Genomic DNA, 7,456 nt, shown 5'->3' with positions numbered 1-7,456 from the left:
TTGCTCCATGAACCTTTTCCTTTGCTCATTTTCTCTGTATCCTTTCATTTTAATAAACTGTAACAATGAGTGTAAAAATGAGTTCTGTGAATCTTTTCTACTGAATCATCAAGATTGAAGGTAGTCTTAGGGACTCCTACCACAGCCTTTTTTCCAGATGTACATCCGCAAAGGCTTTTCTCACATACTCCCCTGGATGATGTTACAACTTCATTCTTGCTTTTTTCTCTGACAAAGTGCTGAACTGAATATGCTTAGAGCAAAGAAAAAATCATTGAACAGAGAATTATTCGGTAATAGGAAAAGAAAACCTGTGAGCTATCCTTGCACTGCTCTTAATGTCTCTTTGATTTTACCTCATTATGCAACCGAGAAAAAGCTCTTATAAGGAAGGGATCAGTCAACTGACTTTTTTTCTACTTTAATTTTGCATAATATTCTTATTTGTATTCCATGATTTCTTTGCAATAATGTTTTTTTTTTAAGACTTTATTTATTTATTCATGGGAGACACAGAGAGAGAGCAGAGATACAGGCAAAGAGAGAAGCAGGCTCCATGTAGGGAACCCCACGTGGGACTCGATCCTGGGTCTCGAGGATCAGGCCCCGGGCTGAAGGCGGCGCTAAACCGCTGAGCCATCCAGGGTACTCTACAATAACGGTTTTAGTTTACTTCCCTTTTTGTGAAAATAAATGAAGATAATATGGTTTGTAAATGTTTTTTTAGAAAGCATAAGTAAAGATATCTTAATAGGTAAGATGTACATAATTGAATGAAAGTTTCAGCCTCAATCCTCAAAAGTATGGGTTATTTGTGGATAAATTTTGTCATGCTCGCCCCAATGCCCTGCCAAATTCATGTTTTGATATTCTCATCCTCAGTACCTCAGAATGTGACTGCATTTGGAGAAGGGGTCTTTAAAGAGGTAATTAAGGTCACATGTGGTCATTAGAGTGGGCCTAATCCAATGTGATTTGTGTCCTTATAAAAGGAGATTAGGGTACACTCAAAGGAAAGATCATGTGAAGACACCATGACAAGGCAGCCAGTTACAAGTCAAGAGAGAGAACTCAGAAAAACCTGACTCTGCTCATGCTTTGATCTTGAATTTCTAGCCTCCAGATTTGTGGGGGGAAAAATTGTTGTTTTTGTTGTTTAGTCATTCAGTTTGCTACTTTGTTATGGCAGCCCTAGGAAACTAATACACTTTCCAGACTATAAAAGTACTGATCGATCTTTAGAATACATTGCAAATGACATGTTGATTATCTGCTATACCCACTCAGTGAGGGTGTAATTATCAATCTGATATTACATATTAAATATTGCAAAACAATTATTTCTTAGTGTTTTAGAAAAAATGATATATCAGTTCTAGAGTTTTTTATAGCCCAATTTCTATATCAGTGATTCCTAACCTATGGGCCATTGCCCAGGTGACTGAAGATTGAATACAGTGAACTTATGATTTCATTTCTATATCATACAATAATTCCTGAGTGAACAACTAAAGCCTATGTAGATCAATATTTTTAAACTCTCAAATATATATAGATGACATTCTGAATTTAAGATACAAAACCATTTATAAGTATTTCTGAACACGTTGTAGTGCTGTGTCATTAATCAGTGAATTCTAAGAGAAAAGCCATGTAGGAGTCCACATGTTTTCATCTTATAAAAAAATAATCGGGCACCTGGGTGGCTCAGTTGATATAGCATCTAACTCCTGCTTGCAGCTCAGGTCACGATCTAGCGGTTGTGGGATTGAGCCATGCATTGGGCTCTGTGCTCAGTGCAGACTCTGCTTCAGATTGTTTCTCCTTCTTCCTCCCCTCTATTCCTCCCCATTCTTGCTCTTTCTCTCTCTAAAATAAATAAACATCTTTAAAAAAACTAATCATACTAAGCATACAGAATCTGCATAAGGGTATCATCTTCAATTTTAAGTAAGACTGGAAAATGTGTTTTTCCTTTGGAAATATAGCACAGGACATGACCTAGAATCAAAGAAGAAAAAGGTGTCTTCTGTAGTAGTGATTTTAAAAATCTTTATTTTGCACATGAAGGGAATAAACCCAAAATACTTTTACTGTTTCTCAGAGTCAAAGATTTAATTATTACTTAACTGAACTTCTACCTTAGGTCACTCAATCTAGCAGAGGCAATATAGAGTAATTGTTGCTGACCTCTGGAGTTGGTTTAAATATGTTCAAATTCCAGCTTTACAACTCACTAGCTATGTGATATTGAGAAAATTAAATTAACATCTACATCTCAATTTTCAAACCTATAAAAATGAGGATGTTGTATTCCTCTCATTAGGGCAATTCAGAATTAAAGGAGAAAAAGCATGCAGAGTGTTTGGCACAGGGTCTACTAAAACACCCACCGGACAAAGACTGGTCTGCCATGTTTTCCTAGCATTAAGCTGACTTTTCTCTCGAAGCCCTGTTACTGCCCCCACTCACCCAGTCACCTTCTTCACTGACTGCAGAAAACACAGTGATACTGAGAATGTTCTTGAGACTGAATAAAGCAAAAATCCTCCTGCCCTGGCAGGAAGCAAATGAACTTAAACCCTGCTAATTTCCCTAAAACTAAGTACTTGGATTTATAGCTACAGGATATCTTCTTTCTGTCATGCTCTTCAATGTCTCTTGTGAAATTCCTAATTTTTTTACTCAATCCAAAGTCTTTCATGAAGTCAAAACATGACAATTAAAAAACATTTTGGCATTGACTTCAAAATATCTCTCTGTGACTTTATTCTAACAATGCTTTGTGATTATTTTCTTTTTGAAAACAAGTGGTAAATATCACAGAGGAAGAATTAATGTCTGTAAACCTCCTTTTTAAAAAGCACTGATCTTTGCCATCTTTAAATGAGACATAATACTGTTGGGAGAGAGGATAATGTCACCAGGTTAACAATTTAATTTATGAGAGGACATATGCAATTGTATATTGCAGAGGAAATTGTGCTCACTCTAATCTTCAACTAAATCATCATAGAATGATATGGAAATCAGCCCTTTCAAAACTATCAGGCAAATTATTACTTAATCCATCAGATGCAGAACATTTCTTTACTCATTCTCACTCTGAAAATTCAACAGAATACTTTAAATGATTAATAATCAGTTACTTATTAATGTATTTGTAATTATTTTCTTTCATTTTACACTAGTATGTTTTACCATATTAGATTGTTTTTATCTTTCTTCACTCCCACCCAAACATTTCAGAATAAAAAAAATTTACTTTTCTATGGTCTTATGACATTTCCAATTACAGACTATTCTCATTTGTGAGAACAATGGCTGGTACATTCATAAAACAAGACAGAAGCCCATAAATTGAATTTTCTCTATTTATAGAACATTATTTCAACTGTGTATTGCAGAATATTTGATTGTATAACTAAAATTATACTGAGTACAGAGACAACTGATATATCTTTAAAAGAAAGCAATGCAAACTGGTAATGTAGTAAATGTTCTTTTTCTTCTTTTTCTTTCTTCTTTTCTCTCTCTCTCTCTCTCTCTCTTTCTCTCTCTCTCTCTCCTTCTTTTCAGTTCCTTTTTATAAGGAGGCAATTATAATAGTAATGCAGGTGCTAAGAAAATTATTCAAAACTTGAAAATAAGATGAAAGGAAACCTGTATGATTTTCAGCCTCATCTTGGAGCATTGTTCAAAATGCCTATATATTGTTTCTAGGAACAACATATATTTGTTTGAGCTACTATTTCTTATTCATCAAGGCCCCCAAATTCTGTGAAGTTACTTGTTAACATGTAGATGCAAATTATCTTTGATCAGTAGGAAAGTCACCCAAGAGGTTATAAGTTTCTTGTCCTTGAGGACCATAACTTGTTTTGTATCTAATTTAGTAATATTATTTCACCATTAAAAAAAATCATTTATTTAATCATGAAAAACACACAGAGAGAGGCAGAGACACAGTCAGAGGGAGAAGCAGGCTCCCTGTGGGGACCTCAATGCAGGACCCAATCCCAGAACCCTGGGATCACTCCTTGAGCCAAAGGCAGGCACTCAACCATTGAGCCACCCAGGTGTTCCCTATTTCACCATTTTTTAAAGTCCTGCTTACTTTTCAGTTCTGTCTCTGTATCAGTTTCCTTCATTAATGAGTTAAATCTTTCACTTTATATTGGGAAGTATGTTATAAACACTTCGAAGATGATATAGTTATTACTCTTATTTTTATCATGAATACTTTGACTTTAAATTTTAAATTATAATGATAGCTTCAAGTTATATTTTTATTAAGGAAAATAATAATCATGTGTAAAGTATGGTAGTTCCTGTCTCTAAAGAATAAAAGCAGTTAAAAGAGTAAGAGCAACTCACCTCAGAAGAATCCATTGGACTTAAGATATGCTATCCTTCTTTGTAGCTTTATATTAGCAAAGCATCAAGCATCCTAACATTGTCCTAAAATAGGTTCGTCGACTCTATAAACTTCATCTAAATTACCTCTTGAGGCTTTATCATACTTTGCTAGTTTAATCTATTTTCTTCCTCTTAAAGAAAGCTACCCTTGCTAATTCCTTGGTTTGAAGCCATTCTCCTAACCTTTCAGGTGGCAGGTAATGGTATAAGTAAGTAAGTACAAGTAAGTGCGCCCCTTCAGAAAGGGAATAAAGAGAGGAAAAAGAGGACAAAACTCATAATCAAGATTGATGGGACTGGTCCTTTGGGGACTCTTACCTTTCTGAGGAACGTCTCACAGAGGTAGTATAAGAGGGTCTATCATGAAGAACAGTGAAGAGGGTGGTTGGGAAGTGATCAAGATGCTCATCAGTGGTTTACAATTCTGGTTAGAGATCTCCCTGTCTTCAATTTCATCTATCAAATGGAGGTTAACTGGGTTAAGTGGAAGCTTAACCACAAGAGAATATTTTTATCTGAAAGCTTTTTCTGCTTCAGTTGGGCTTCTTTCAGCATTTGCTTAGGTGCTGGCTCCATTTCGCTCACCACTGGTGAGAGTATGGACACATCTGAGTGAAGGAAAATAGGTCCACAAGAAACTGTTTTAGATGTTTTTGGGTTTGGTTTGGTTTTTTGTTTGTTCTTTCTTGGTTTTTAGCTTATAAACTACTGTCAGCAAGTAATCGGTAAAGAGTCACTTTGAACATTATTTGTTCCTGTATCAACAAAAATGCACTCAATAACTTGTGTGAAAAGAGAAATTTTTACAGATTCATGTCGTTCAAACATGAAATGGAATTTGACATTCAAAGGCAATGGGCCTCCCTTCATATTTCTTCAAAGGAAGAAACATAGATTGCAAATGTATAGTGACTTACACAAGACCACACAGTCAGTAAGGAGATGGGGAAGGGGCAGCAGATTACAAAGAAACACTTGACTAAAATGGGACAAGCTTGAACTCCAGAGCTCATTTTGCCTTCAAAATTCCTTTTCTCAAATACCAGCAATGACATTATGACAACTACTTCAACACTGTTTATTCTGCAAAGCCTGATCTGGCCTCAGGCTACCTCTCAATCTTGGTACCAAATATTTTCAAGTTCAACAATTTGACTGCTACTGAAAGAAGAGCAAAGCACTTCCAAGGATCATAACTATGATTGGTTTTATTTGATGCCTTTGGAATAGACTGCAGATATATTTATCATATTTATGTGTCCCACAGCTCTTGGTCTGAGGTTCAGTTGAGGTATGCATTAGTAACTAAAATTAATTTCCCTGTTCTATTCTGTGACAGCAATTTTGAAGTACTGTAAATTCCAAAACATGTTCATCAACTATAAGTAATTACTAATAAATGACAAGCAAATATTTTATTTTGTGTCTGTAATTAGTAATTGCCGAGTCATATATTTCCTAGGGTGTAAGATGATAAAAATAAATCGTTTAAATCATTTTAAGATTACTTTTTTGTTTTGAATGAAAATTAAATAGAAGAATTGAAAAATATAGTGTGCAACACAACTAAATAGATGTCTCCAAGAATTATACCATTTTAATTGAAAATAAAAAAACCTGCATTCAATTCACCAAGCCACACAATACTATCACATCTCTCAATAGGTTTGAACAGTTTTATGCTTTAATATTGCATTTCACTTTTTTTTTAATCCAAGTAATCAGAATCTTTTTTTGAAAATAAGCCATTTATTACTTGGTATGTGGCTATTTATTACTTCTCGGTTACATTTTGCAGTCATGTAATAGAAATGGCAGTGAACAGATCATTTCTCTAGCAATCTGGGAATGAATAATAATGCCATTGAAACAAGTGTAACAGAATGAACAATTAATGGTTTTCAAAAGTATGTTAGTAAATTTGCACTAGAAGTGGAAGCATATCTACAGCTATATTTGATATATTTGTATTTATGTTCCATGTTTTCCGAGGACATCTGCCAAACAAACATGAAGACAGCAGAGATGTGGGAAGAAGTTTAAGTGGACCAACTTTCTCATCTTCCTTACATATGTGTCAATATTTGAATTTAATTTGTAAACTCTAGAATGAGAAGTTTAGTTATATCATGGAAGTAATGCTGTTGAGGAAAAACAGGACTCATAATAAATAATAATTGGAAAAGGCAGGGATGAGGGGAAGGAAGGTAGATGCTAATGATATACACAAAAAGTCAAGGCTACATAATGACTTTTAATGCCAGAAAGCCTTGATGTTGATTCTTGACTGTTTTTGAAGAAATCATTTTACCTGTTTGGTCCCCAGTCTCTCCTTTATAAACTGAGGAAAATAACAACTTTAAAATACAATGTTTGGGATCACCAAACTCTTACCACACTTCCATTGTTTTGGAGAATTTCTGTCAAGTTTTAAATTCTGCAAGTATCTTAATGTTCTATGCATATTTTAATTTCCATGGGCATTTCTTATCTTGCAGAAACTATGTTTATATTTATAATTTCTTATATTTCTATATGTTTCTATTTATAATTCTATATTTATAAGTATCTATACATTCTATTTATATAGTTCTATATTTAAAGCATGTAATAATTTAAAAATATTTATGTTGAAAATTTTAATAATATTAACATTATTTTTTTTAGTCATTTCCAGGATATTAGGTAAAACCTGGTGCCTCTAAGTGAAAGATTTACGGCCATTTGTTTAGCATTCAGGTAAACAATGGCATAATTCTTAGAACCTAAGACATAAAATGCCAATTCCTTGGTAATAAGCATTTTTTTCAAGGGAAGTGGTTTATAATCTTTGCTTTCATTGATTGAGAGAAGACCTAATTGAGTTATAAGCTAATGAATCAGTGCAGATAGTTTTTAATAATAGATCATGTTCTAATTTTCTACACATATTTCAGAAAGATTTTTAAAAATTAACAAATTTGATAGATAACTTCTATCACTTCTGTTTATTTCTATAAATACTAACTCTGAGTTGACAGCATTTATAAAACAATTA

The sequence above is a fragment of the Nyctereutes procyonoides genome, unplaced genomic scaffold (assembly GCF_905146905.1).
Source record: "Nyctereutes procyonoides isolate TBG_1078 unplaced genomic scaffold, NYPRO_anot_genome, whole genome shotgun sequence".
Lineage (NCBI taxonomy): Eukaryota > Metazoa > Chordata > Mammalia > Carnivora > Canidae > Nyctereutes > Nyctereutes procyonoides.
The sequence above is the reverse complement of the archived record's forward strand: the minus strand, read 5'-3'. Positions refer to the sequence as shown.